The following is a 14,706-nucleotide window of genomic DNA, read 5'->3' as shown; positions in this document are numbered from 1 at the left end:
CAGAGCCCGATGTGGGGCTTGAACGCATGAACTGTGAGATCATGACCTGAGCCAAAGTCAGACGTTTAACGAACTGAGCCACCCAGGTGCTCCTCATCTTTTTTTTAAGTTTATTTATTTTTAGAGAGAGAGAGCGGAAGGGGCAAAGAGAGAGGGAGAGGGAGAGGGAGAGAGGAAGAATCCCAAGCAGGCTCCACACTATCAGCATGGAGCCTGATGTAGGGCTTGAAACTATGAACCATGAGATCATGACCTGAGCCGAAACTAAGAGTTTCAGATGCTGAACCGACTGAGCCAGCCAGGCACCCCACCCCTAGTTCTCATCTTACTGATATGACAATGCTATTCTCTCCTTCCTGAAACATGTTCTTTCTCTGACTCGGGGACAGCCTACTCTCTTGGCTTCCCACCTACTTAAGTGGCCTTTCCTTCTGAGTCTCATCTTTTGGCTTCTCTCCCTCTGCCTGGTCCTCCAATGTTGGTGTTTCTTGGGGTACTATGTATGCGTTTGATTCGCCCCACTTGACACTCCGTTTCTTGGCCACCACTTCCATTCTTGTAGCTCCAGTGGCCCTCTGTCTCTGTGTGGATGATTTTCCAGTTACATCTGCAGGCCTGTGATACCTCTTTGCTGAATTTTAGGTTTCTACTATGAGCCCTGGAACTGGAATGTCTGTGTATTGAACTGTCTCTGCCCCTTAGTGTGTGTGTGACCTCAGACAGGTTACTTGATATCTGTGCCTCCGTGTCCCCCTCCTAGGGTCCTAGTGAGGGTTAAATTATTATCATGAACAGCCAGCTGTTTGCTGAATGTCATACCCTTCAGGTGACCCAAAGACATATTGAATGTGACCTGCCCAAATCTAACTCACATGTTCACTTAGCCTCCAAAATCTTCATCTCCCCATGTGCTCCTTTCTTTTTGGTGGATGATACCATTGAAGTCCCCAGACTGCCCTGCTATCTTCATCCTTATGGCCAGCCAATCACCAGACCCATGCATCTACCTCCTAAACATCTCTCCTCTTCCTGTTACCCATGTCCCGTGCCCACACCCTTACTCTGGCCACCATCATCTCTCACTTAGGTATGATGCATGAACTCTTCAGTGGGTCCCCATTGCTCTGAAAATCCAAACCTCTTGGCATGGCTCACAAGTTCCTACCTGGCCTAGTGGTGCTCATTTATCTTTCCGTGCTATCACCACCTTCCAGCATCCAGCCACTCTAAATGTATTCCCTTTTTTTGCACTCACTGTGACTTCCAGCATTTTTACCTGCTGTTCCCTCTGCCTGAAAGTCTTTCAACCACATCCCCTTTTTCTGCATTACTAACTACTCATCTTTGGGGCTTTGTATTAAAAGCCATATCCCCCTGGGGTGCCTGGTTGGCTCAGTTGGTTTAGCATCCGACCTTGGCTCAGGTCATGATCTTGTAGTTCATGAGTTCAAGCCCATGTTGGGCTCTGTGCTTATAGCTCAGAGCCTGGAGCCTGCTTCAGATTCTGTGTCTCCCTCTCTCTCTGCCCCTTCCCCACTTGTGCTCTGTCTCTCTCTCTCTTAAAAATAAACATTAAAAACTTAAAAAAAGCCATATCCTCCAGGTAGCTTCTCTGACCTCCTTGTGGGAAGAGATGCATAGTCCTTTATGCTCCTACAGCACACTGTACTTCACCCATCATTGGGCCCCCTTCACACTAGTCTGTTTAGAAGACCATATTCCCCTTTAAGGATCATGACACTCTTGTTCTCTCCTGTATGTCCAGTGCTTGGCGTCTGGTAGGTGTTTCACAGTATTCGTACTCCATAAATATTTACTGAATAGATATATCGTTCCACCCTGTGACAATACGCATGCTCTATCTATCCAAGTTCTTCAATACTTTCCGCTTCTCATCACCTGGTTCTGGATATCAGAATCCTTCTCTTTTGCTCATTCTCCTCTAAATAATTCCCAGTACTTGCCATTGAGAAGCTCAGTGTAATGGTGGAGGTGTACAAGGAAGTGGGTAATGACAATGTGGCTAACACAACGTGATTGGTGCGTATGAGAATCAGTGATGTGAGTTGGAGGCAGAGGAGGGGATGGGTAAACATTTCCTGGAAGAATTGACTCTGAGCTGAGTTTTTACATTTATTTATTTATTTATTTATTTATTTATGTTTAATATAGTTTATTGTCAAATAAACCATCACTCATCCCAACAAGTTCCCTCCTCAATGGCCATGAGTTTGTTTGTTTGTTTGTTTGTTTGTTTGTTTAAAGGAAGATCTGGACAGCAATGGAGGAGAGAAGAGATGCTCATGCATTATTACTCATACTCTTCTGTGTGCCAAAAAGTAGGTAAGCAGAAACAGCCCTTACGCCTACTTCCACTGACAGTTTTCACACTTCCCATCAGCTCCATTTCACTGAAAGACTGTGATGCACCCCTGGGATACTGAACACTGCACCCTTTTCTCAAAGACCCTTCAATGTCGTCCCTCGTCTAAATAAACCTGGCTTATCCTGCAGGGCAAACTCTGTATCACTGATGCTACTAATGTCCAGTGCATGCCTGTCTTCACCCATGATTTCCCCAGACGAGGGAACGGACATGGAGGAGGTGAACTGTTTGGAGGAGGTTGCACAGAGCTAATTAGAAGCACAGCCAGGAGTCAGCTCCAAGGACCTGCTCTTTTTACCACAACCTGCTGTCTGCTACATTTTTAAACACACGTGTATGAAAGAGTGATGTCGCTAAAGGATGGGGGTGGGGTACCGAGGGGCAATACCCAAATCTTGAACTTGAACTTGAACAGTTAGCCTTCCAAGATAGATTCTTCCTGAAACATATCACTTACTAGGAAACAAAGACACTTACTCAATAAGAAAAGACAGAAACATTTTGCCTTCCATATCCTAAGACCGCTGTTCAATGAAGTTAGAAATAAATCTCACAAACAAGAAGGGGTTATCCAGTCACGTAGAAGTTAGCACTCCTAAATAAATCCCCAGAAAGAGAAGCAATTCAGAATAGAGTATTTAAAGAACAAAGATATAAACACAGCATAACATATAAATTTATGGGATGCTGCCAGGCTGGTACTTAGAGGAGAAAGTATTGCTCGTGATGGCCTCTATTAGTGAGAAAGAAGAAAAACCGGGAATTAAGTCTCTACCTAAATAACCCAGAAAGGGTACAAATTATCAAGTGAAAGGAAAGTGGGAAGAGTAATAAACCCCAAAACAGAAATGAATAAAACAGAGACATAAAATTGAATTTGAAGCACAAGCTAAGATGGTGACTTCCAAGCCTGGCAATTCATCAGAATTACCTGGGATGCTTGTTTGAACCATGAATGTTCCAGATGGAGCTCAGACCTATTGAATCAGATGCATGAGGGGGTGGAGGGGCTGGAATCTGTATTTCTGACAAATTCCCTTCCTGACTGTTATGCACCCACTACACTCACCTTTATATCCTCTGGTGTTGAGAGCCATTGTCTATACCGATTCTCTCATGAGATTAACCCCCATCCTCTCTTCCCTGCACATGGTGGGAATAGCTAGGTTACAAGGGGACCCCAGCCTCTAGACATATCTGATTAGTCTAAGAGTGGATACTTGACCCATGCTAGGCCAGTGTATCCTTTCTCTGGGACTTTTAGATTTGGAGCCTGGAGACTCGCACAGCCTCCCTCTCATGCTCTGGATTGTTATCTATGAAGCAATAAGCTTCCTGAAACCATGTCTCCTACCCTGTAGAGTAGAAAAGGGGAGGTAGCTGGTCTTTAGAGAGAGAGGGTTGAAGGCAACATAGAGAGAGAAACATAGATGCTAAACACAGATGCCAGAAGAAAGCCCAGTGTGATGCAAGCCCTTGCTTCTTTTTGTCCTAAGACCCAACTACTTCCTGCCCTTGGATTCCAAGAGTGTTCCTGGGAACTTATATTGTTTTCCCTTCATGTGTAAGTTGGCTTGAGCAGGATTCTTGTCCCATGCCTCAAAGGAAGCATAGCTAATTCACAAGTATACTTAGTTCCTTTCTCCCCAGGCATGGGCTCTTGATGTTATCACATTCATCCTTCCAAAAAAGAAGTAAGAACATACTTACAGGAGTCATACCCTCTGTATCTTGGTGACAATGATGCCTTTTGGGTCCTGGTGTGATCGAGGTCTGTCATAAATCAGACTCTACCTTCTTCTTCGTGACATATACCTTCCTGCTTCTCAAGGTCAAATCTGATTGTGCAGCCAAGTAGCCATGGATATGGGTGCAATTTACAGCAGCATGGGCAAGGAAAATTGGAAAATTGTGTAACAAGTCATAAACCATTGAGCCTATATTCATAATTTTTTAAGAATGGAGAAAACACACCTAGTATTAGGTACTATCAAAGGAGTCATCACCAAATATTCAAGAATATATGCTGAATATCTCATTCAAGCTGAGGACAGTGTTATGTTTGGGTATTCTTTTTTTTTTTTTTAAGTTTATTTTTGAGTGAGAGCAGGAGAGGGGAAGAGAGAGGCAGAGAGAGATTCCCAAGCAGGCTCTGCACTATCAGTGCAGATGTGAGGCTAGAACTCATGAACTGTGAGATCACGACCCAAGCCAAAATCAAGAGTTGGACCCCTAACTGACTGAGCTACCCGGGTGCCCCAAGTTCAGGTATTCTGAGACAAGTAGCCTGTGGTCACTTCCCACGGGGTCCGACTGGTGGAGGAGGAGACATACAGGTAAATGAACAGAAGGCGTGTGGAGGTTGGGACTCAACTCTAACTACTGAAGCTGTCAGAGAAGGCTGCCTGGAAGTCATTTGTGCCGTCTTCATGAATGAGTTCACAGGCAGATCAGGTGGCAGGAAAGCATGTGGAAAGGCACAGCACGGCACTTAGTCATCGGGGTCACTGGAGACTGGAGGGTCTGTTGGGGAGGAGTGGAGATGAGGCAGGTGGGACAGCTGGAGACCAGATTTCTGGGCCTCCTTGTCCTTGGATGGGACCACATGAATGACTTTGGCCAGTGAGACATGAGTAGACGTGACAAATGTTATTTCCAGGTCAAGCATCTAATTGCTGGGGTAAGAGCCCATAGAGTTCTCATTCTCTCTTTCCTGATAACTGTCAGTATTCCAGATGGTGACTGCTCCACGTGCCTGGAGGTGGGGATGGGACAGGCTTTGGAAGCCCCCTGATGGACATGTAGCATGAACAAACAGTAGGCCACTGTTCTATTTAAGCACTGAGATTTGGATTGCCTCATACCACAGCATACCCCAGCCTGTCCTGACTGATCAAACAGACCCATCATCCATCCCCAAGTGGGGGCTGTGTGGTGGGACAGTGGCAGAGGAGGCTGGGCCTCGGTCTACACCAGTGGAGGACATGGAGGCCTGGGGGCCCTCAGGCAGGCAGCCTAGGGAATGGCCGCCAGTGTCACCCACATCTTGTTGCCCATGTGACTGGTGCTCTTGACCCTTCCCCACCAGCCAACCAGTTGCTCCTTGGAGACGGGCGAAAATCTGAGTGTGATGATGAAGAGTGACAAGAAAAGGCCTGGAGAAATTATACACAGGGAAAAACCTTGACTTAGAAACAAGCACATGAACTTTGAAAATGCAAATCTTCTCCCAGCTAAAGGAATAGAATCAGTCCAATAAATGGTACGCACAAATTTTGAAAAGTGTGATTGAAGGAAAAGGGTCAGAGGAAACAATGAATAATGGCAAGACAACAAAATGTAGTGGCGGAAAACGGACCTTGGAGTCACAGACCTGCCTTCAGACCCCACTTTTGATATTTGCAATATAACCTCCCCACACTCACGCATCCATTCATCTTCTTTTTTTTTTAAGTTTTATTTATTTTGAGAGAGAGAGAGCACATGCATGGGAGGGCAGAAAGGAGGGAGAGAGAGAGAGAGAGAGAGAGAGAGAATCACAAGCAGACTCCCTACTGTCAGTGCAGAGCCCGATATGGGGCTCGAACTCATGAACTGTGAGATCATGACTTGATCTGAAACCAAGAGTCGGGCACTCGACAGACTAAGCCACCCAGGAGCCCCCCTTCATCTTGTTTACCCAGTAAATGTTGACTGCCTTCTGGGTGCCGAGTACCATGCCAGGTCCTGGGGCCCAGTGCTTCTGAGCCTTTGAGACACTGACTGTGCCCTACGTGGAACCTGTAGTCCAGGGGTACCCACACAAGAATGTGGGCTCCCTATCTATGCTGCAGGAAATCCACTCACCTGACAGGGGTTGCGAGCATGGGGCTCATGTACAAGCCACCTTGCAGTGTAGACAGCTGCTCAGAGATGCTAAACCAATGGTGACTAAGACCATTAAAATGTCAGAGACCAGTAATAGACCACAGGATGCTGTAGTAGAAAAAAACACTTCCGTTCAATAATCACTGGAGATCCATGCATTATTTAGAGTTTACAGGGAGGCACTTTATAACATCTGAAGTTACAATGGAAACTGAAAGGTAATTATGGCTCTAGACTCTTCATTCCAAAACACTTCCTCTTAAGCCCACACATGGGAGTCTCAAAGTTCTATTCTAGATGATTTGGCCCTATAGCATGGGGCCGACAGAGGAGGATTAGGAAGGGGGGCGGTGACCCATCAGGCCTCCCTTGGTCTTTGGTCTTTTGGCCTGGCACACAGGGCTATCTGGTGTGCCCACAGCCAGCTGTCTCCTCCCTCTCCCATTGCTGAATGTGGTAGGACACAGTGTATACACAGTATACACAGAATGTAGAAGAAATGTCCCAGGGAGATAGACCTGCCGTGTGTCTAATTACATTTTATTTTTAGGAGAGGAAACAGTGTGGAAGGAACATGGGTTTCAGAGTCATGGAGATTTGGAGTCAAATTCAGCTTTGTGATCTTGGCAGGTTAAGTAATCTTTCTAAGCCTTGACTTTCCTCACTTTGCAATGGACTGATAATGAGAGCAATTATGAGGGTGCTCACAGACACACATCCAGATGTATATATACATAAATATATAAGTATGGATATTTACATACATACATTTATACAAAATACATATTCAAGTATGTTTATGTATACATGTAGATATGTGTATACACACACATACATACACACACACACACACACGGCCTAGCACGGTGCCAAATTTTTGTCTCTAAATTAATGTAAATCTGTCCATTTGAAACCATACTATCCATTTTTGGCATTCTGCTAAGAAGACAGCCAGTAAGGAGGCTTCTGGGGCACCTACTAACCAAAGCCAAACATTCTGAGCAGAGTTCTCAAACCCAGCTCACCCTTGGGATCATCTAGGATGTGCATTAAAATGCTGATTTCCAGGCTGACCCACGGGGATTTCGAGAATGGTATGTGATAGGACAGTGGAAGCTATAGTTTTACTGGTTCTGCCAGGACTCCTGATGAAGGGCTGGCCCTGGGACCCACAGACCTACAGTGGGGCCAGGTCTCTTGTGTGTCCTGATGAAATGCGGTATGCTCCTCAGAAGGGCTGAGGACCTGACTCATCAGTGGCCACCTTCATTTTCTCCACTGATTGGGATCCCTCCTCCCAGAGATTGACTTCAGTTTTATCCTGCATTCCTCTGCCCCTTCCCCTTGCTTCTGACAAGGGAGGAGGCAGAGGAAGAAGAGCTAAGACTGACTGAGAGCCCAGTGCAGGCTGGGTCTGGAGCTAAGGGCTTCATTCATGTTATCCCATTTAATCCTCAAAGTACGACAATGTCTAATGGCATTTGGGATAAGGACACTAAGGGCCAGAGAGTCTAAGTAGCTGGCTTTCATGGAAACACATGAATCTGAATCTAGGATTTTATGGTTCCAAAAAGCAGGCTCTTCTAGACATCATGAGTGACAGACAACTTACATTTCAAATTAGGTCTTCTGTTTGCTCAGGGAAGAAGGGGTCAGGACATAAAACGGAGATTAATCAATAGTATCTTATATTAAGTCAGGTGGACAATGACCTGCTTACCTTCATTCTCATAGTTATCCTCTTAGGTAGATCTATTATTTCCTCCATTTTACAGGTGGCTGAGGGCTCCAGAGGTTGAGCAATTTTACTAAAGGGCACAGAGCTGGCATATGGTGGTCCAGGAGGTCTGGCTCCTGAGCCTATGATCTCAGTCACTGTGATGCCTCTTAACCAAAATGGTGGCCTCCAAGGTGGAGAAGAAATAGAGGGGTTTAATAATACTTAAGAGAGAGAATTGCCAAGATTTAGTGACTGGGGCTGGTGAGGAAGGGGAAGGAGTCAAGGAAGGGTGACAGCTAGGTTCTGAGTGGGTAACCAATGGACCTTGCCTCTTTCATCTATAAGAGGGAATAAGGATGGAAAAATGGTTCATTAAGTTCGGGACATATTCATTTTGATATGCCTGTGAGATCACCAAGACAAATTAGTATGGATTCAGGAAATAATCATAATTCATCCATCCATTTAACACACTTTAAAAAGTTATTTTAGAGGGAGGGAGAGAGAGCTCAAGCAGGGGAGAGGGGCAGAGGGAGAGGGGGTAGAATTCTAAGTAGGCTCCACACTCAGTGTGATGCAGGACTCTATCCCATGACCCCAGGATCATGATCTGAGCCAAAATCAAGAGTCGGATGCTCAACAAACTGAGCCATCCAGGCATCCTTAACAAATATTTATTCGTGTTTAATTTGACAGTGTTGTGGGCCAAGCCCTGGTCATGCATGGACCAGGTGGCCTGGAACAATTTCCAGGCTAAAGCTCCTGAGAACAGACCCCATCTCACCATGTTTATTTCTGATACCTACACGAGATACTAGATACTAGACACACAAGAGAGTGTCTTGTTCCATCCTTCAAAATTTCCACTCATATCAGTCATCAGTTACCAATCACAGATGACAATGCCTGTGGCCAGAATGACATTTTCACTACTCAAAGCCACAGATGGGTGACCACCATTGTGTCGCAGGGAACTTCATGCTAACTCAGGGTTTCTGCATCACGGGGGAGCAGTTGGGTAAGACTTGGTCATTCTTGTCTTGTTGCCCATCTTTTCCTCTTGCCAAGCCCAGTGCCAGAGATAAGAAAGGTGAGGTGACAGCACTTCTGGAGCTGTCAGCCTGCAGAGGGGATGGAGACACAGCTCTGACAAGGGGAGGAGGTAAGCTGCTTTGCAAAGAGATGGTTATGTGGAGTTGAGGCTGATTAAAGAAATTTGCAAACCCACTGGGCTTGTTTATCCAGTTGTGTTGCCAGTGATGCCTATCCTGGTGTGGTGAGGAGGAAGCCACACCCATGAGGTCTGTGATGCAGGCCAGTCACTTTACCTCTCTGAGCCTCACATTCCCATGTATAAATATGATACCTGCTCTGCAGGGATAATATGGGGACTTCACAGGAAGCTGGTGCAAAGTGCTCGGCACATAGTATGCCCGCTCCTTCTGTTAATCACTTAGGGAGATGTTGCTAACAGGCATCTGATGTAACCCATTCCATGTAGACTTCACCCTTCCAGTGTACCCACACACGCACGCACCCATGCACACATATGCACGTGCACCGCAAGGGTTGTGGGAGATGTGCAGTAGGAGGAGCTGGCAGACCCAGTCTTTGCCCTCACTCTGCCATGAACTCCCCCTTCTGGGGTTACCAGAGCTGCCCAAGACTCCTGAGCTCCCTGAGGCTTTGACGTCCAGGTTTCTCGTTGAAGCTCTGAGATGCCCCAGATGCTCCTGACACCCTTCTTATGTACCAATATACCCATTCCTTCATTTAACACATATTTGCCAAGCACTGTGCTGAGTGAGGAATTGAATTGGCTTCTGTTTCTGTCACTTATGACCCAAACCGGAATCACCTAGGTATCATTTTTATTTCACAGGTACGAACGTGGGGTACAAGAGGGCATGGGTGAGCCTAAACTCACCCTTTGCCAGTGAGCCCTGGCATGGGTGAGCCCTTTGCCAGTAACAGTGGAGCTGGGGAATATACCCTCATCTGAGCTCCTTCCTTCAGGGAGATAATTGTCAAAACTTGTCTGCATTCTGCTTAGATCAGAAGGTAAATATGCATAGTGTGTTATCTCAAGACGGACACACGACCAAACCTCCTGGGTAAGGTTGAGGAATTTGATGATATTCCTGGCTTTTAAGGAAGTACACTATAGTAATTGTAAAAATGGACTCTAGGGGTGCCTGGGTGGCTCAGTCGGTTAAGCATCTGACTTTGGCTCAGGTCATGATTTCACTGCTTGTGAGTTTAAGCATCGTATTGGGCTCTGTGCTGACAGCTCAGAGACGGGAGCCTGCTTCAGATTCTGTGTGTGTGTCTCTTTCTCTGCCTCTCCCCTGCTCGCACTCTGTCTCTCTGTTTCTCTCTCTCTCTCAAAAATAAATAAATATTAAAACATTTTTTTAAATGGACTTTGAGGGCCAGGAAATATGGGCTCAAATCTTTATCACTTCTGAGTAGATGACCTTGATTAGCTTACTTTCTGAGCCTCAGTGTCCTTCTCTGTAAAATGAGGATGTTTATAACTACCACTCGTGTTGGTCATGAAACTTCATTGAGATAATGCATGTAAGGTCTGAGCTCTACATGCTTGGCAAGAGCAAGTGCTCAGTGAGTACTGCTTGTGATGGTGATGATGATGGATGATGATGGTGATGATGATGGTGATGCTGCTGCTGCTGGAGACCAATGCAAAGTTGTTCAGGTTGGCAGATGTACTATGGCCCAGGTGGTTAATACTAACGAGTTCTATTCAACAAGTTAGCCTGCTTTGTTTCCTGGTGGTTATGTTTTATGGTTGTGAAGGGGATGATATTGGTGTGTGCTGTGGGGCATGTGAACGGTCAATGGTGGGTACCTTCATGTTGTCCAGGTAAGGTTGCCTTTGCTACCATTCATGCTAAAGACCTCTGGGAAACTCTAGCCCGGTTTTTGATTGGGCCCTCCAGAGCATCCAAGTGGCTCAGCAGAAGAGCATGGGCTGGGCACAAGGTGTTCCAAAGCCCAGTGTGGGCACAATTAACGTGGCATTCTGGGTAAGACAGAGACCCCACTCAGCACCTTAAAGTTGCACCATAGCAGCAACATCTTGCTTGAAGTCACTGGTCTTTCAACAAATAACAGAGTTTGGGTTCATTTTGGAAGACACAGTGGGTCTTAACTGCCATGCAATTTCTATCAAAATCTCAGCAACTGGGGAAAGGTTTCTGTCTTCCTTTGTCCTACCTTGCCACCGGGATGGGAGTAGGGAGAGAAAGTCCCCAACCAGGAAGTGGAGCTGAGCTCAGACCCAGGGTGAAATCCCTAGCAGGTCTTAGGGGAGGCAAACCACTGAATCTCTGTAACTGGGCTGTGAGTTAGAACAGTCCCTTGGCCCAGATCACTGTGCAACAAGCCCTTCATGAACAGCTACACAGGCACTTTTTAAATAATTTTTTAATGGTTATTTTTGAGAGAGACAGAGTGTGAGTGGGGGAGGGGCAGAGAGAGAGGGAGACTCAGAATCTGAAACAGGCTCCCTGCTCCGAGCTGTCAGCACAGAGCCCGATGCAGGGCTCGAACCCACAAACTGTGGGATCATGACCTGAATTGAAGTCAGATGCTTAACAGACTGAGCCACCGAGGCACCCCATACAAAGGCAATTTTAAAAAAAGCTAAATATTATTGTATAATTTAAAAATTTAATATCTTAAATAATAAAAAATTCATGTATTATTTAAATACCGTCTTTCCCTATAAAGAATCTGGGGGAGGCAGAGAGAGAGAGAGAGAGAGAGAGAACCCAAGACACGGACAGAAGTAGAAAGAGAGAGCTTTCAAATATCATTTAATGCCTAAATGTCACAGGTTTAAAAAATTCAACAGAATTCTCACGCATTCTTTTCCCATAGGGGGATACCCTTTAAACAATGACCTTTAAAAAAAACTGAAGCAAACAAACAGCTTTGATGCTGACATGTTCTTTATAGGCCTGGAGAGTCCATTGCTGACAGGAAGAAGTTTACAGCCCACATGGTCAGTGTTGGGGGCAGTGGATCTTGAGATCCAACAGATTCTTGTGGACCTCATCTGTCTGGGGTGATTGAGTCCCTGGTTCTTACATGATGAAATGGTTTAAATACCTATCATTTCTTGTGGTTGTAAAAATTCGATTTTGACCTTCTAGCTGTGATGATTTATCTGAAGGCTCTGGGGAGACGCAGGGTTGGAGCACAGAGTAATCTATAGGACAACATATCAATTACATTGCAGATGCTTCCTCCCTAAAGATCTCAGAGTGGCTCAAAAGCCAAGGCTTCATAGTGGAAAGGGCATGGTACTTGATGTCTGAAGGCTTGGGTTCATGCCTTGATGTCATTAATAAGCTCCCAGGGGGAGCTGTAGGGCCAGACAGAGCAGTCTTTCCAGATAATAGATGTTTTGCAAGCCTACCAGAGAGCAACTCTCTTGATATATAAATATAAATATGGGTGGTAAGAACTGCTTAAAGTGGGAACATTGAATAATTACACACCGAGAGTCTGATAAATCTTCGTAATTAATATTAAACATGTTGATACATGGAAGTGACCTTCCCAGCTCAGACTGGTGTGGGATCAGACCAGCTCGGGTCAAGTTTCAGCAGGTCCTTGGTGACGAGAAGAAGGATCTGGGTTGGCTCTACACATAGAAATAATTTTCTTAGCTAATGGACTCATTAATTGCTGATGAGGAAGAATTGGAAGTTAATTATCTGAATTTTACTCTATATAGTATGATTACAAATATTCTATTCTCAGTCCTTTGACTGTCTTGAAATATGGCAGCCCTTTAGCGTGTTAAGAAAAAGGTAAACTCTGTAAACAGTTGTCTCCAATTCCTTTCTTCTGTTTTCTCTTGAATCCATTCTGATTAACTCTTGTCAGGGTCCCCAGTGACCAAAGCTAAATCCAATGGTCAATTCTTAGTTGTCATTCTCCTTGAACTCCCTAAGCATTTGGCTTGGCTGGTCACTCCCTCCTTCCTGGAATACTTTCTTCCCTTGGCTTCCAGGGCACCATATTCCCCCGGTTTTCCTGTTGCCCCTGCACATACCCCACCCTCACCTCCACTGCTCCTGTTCCTTCTTAGTGTTCTTAGTGTTCTCTCCTCAACTTCCTGACATTTTAACAATGGAGAATGCCAGGGCTTGGTCAAGGGACTTGGTCCTTTCCTTCTCTACATCCAATCCTTGGTGATCTGACCCAATGCTATGGTTTTGACAACCATTTCTCGGTTGAACCATTAAAAAAAAAATCATCACTTTGTGGGTCAAAATGGCAGAATACTGGCATTGTCATATGGTTAAACCCAGTGATTCCCAAACGTTATTGCCTGTGAACTCCAGATATCTCCATCTACCTGTATATTGGGCTTGATCTTTTCTCTTGGATGTCAAGGAGGTATTATAAGCATGGCTTGACCAAAACCAAACTTGTGATAACCCCTTACCACTGCCCTGTCCCCTACCAAGACCTACTCCTCCTGCATTCTTGCTTATTTCAGTCAATGACAATTCTACTTTTTAAACTTTTTAAAATGTCTATTTTTTTTTGACAGGGAGAGAGAGACACACAGTGTAAGTGGGGAAGGGGCAGAGAGAGAGAGAGAGAGAGAATCTGAAGCAGGCCCTAGGCTCTGAGCTGTCAGCACAGAGCCTGATGTGAGGCTCAAACTCACAAACCACGAGATCATGACCTGAGGGGAAGTCGGGCACTTAACTGACCAAGCCAACCAGGCACCCCCATTTTTTTCAAGTTCTTCAGCTAAAAATCCTTGGAGTTATTCTTGAACCCTCCATTTCTCTGACAACCAATGTCCAGTCCATGTGCAAATCTTTTTGACTCTAACTTCCAAATATATCCAGCCCTAGTATGCCTGGGTGGCTCAGTTAAATGTTCAACTCTTGATTTTGGCTCAGGTCGTGATCTCATGGTTCATGAGGTCAAGCCTCAAATCAGGCTGAGTGTGGAACATGCTTGGGATTCTCTCCCTCCTTCTCCCTTTCCCTCTCCCCTGCTCATGCGTACTCAGACATGCGTGCACTCACTCTCTCTCTCTCTCAAAACAAATAAATAAACATTTTAAAAATATATATTCACCCCTGCCAACATTGGCCATCTTCACTGCACGTTGGCTGAGCCATTATTATCTCTCATTTGGCTTGTGCAGTAACATCCTACCTAATATTTTTGCTTCTGTCCTTGCCCCCTAAAGCAGCCCGGGGACTCCCGTGAAAACGCAATTTAGATCATGTTCATCCTTTGTTCAGAAACTTTGACTTTACTCAGAATAAAAGTCAGACTTCTTACAGTGGTCTCCCACTGTCTGTTTCATCCCTGGACTTAACTGTGGACTTCTCACTCTCACCTACTGCAGGTACACTGGCTCTTTTTCTGTAGACATGCTTCTGCCCCAGGGCCTTTTCACTGGCTAGTTTTTTTCTGCCTGGAATGTTTCTCCCCTGATAGCTATATGGTTCCCTCCCTCATCTCCTTCCAGGCTTTGCTTAAATGTCACTTTTTCGTGAAGCTTTCCCTGACGACCAATTTCAAAAGTGCTGCCCTCCCCCCAACTTTCCTGCATTCATTTTGGCACTTGTCAGTCTCCCCCACCAGGTAGAGGATTTCTCTCCATGTATCCCAACACCCAAAACAGTATTGGGATGTAGTGGCGTTCAATCCATTTTTGTTGGATAAGTAA

Source organism: Prionailurus bengalensis, chromosome E1, assembly GCF_016509475.1.
Source record: "Prionailurus bengalensis isolate Pbe53 chromosome E1, Fcat_Pben_1.1_paternal_pri, whole genome shotgun sequence".
In the NCBI taxonomy this organism is placed as follows: Eukaryota; Metazoa; Chordata; class Mammalia; order Carnivora; family Felidae; genus Prionailurus; species Prionailurus bengalensis.
The sequence above is the reverse complement of the archived record's forward strand: the minus strand, read 5'-3'. Positions refer to the sequence as shown.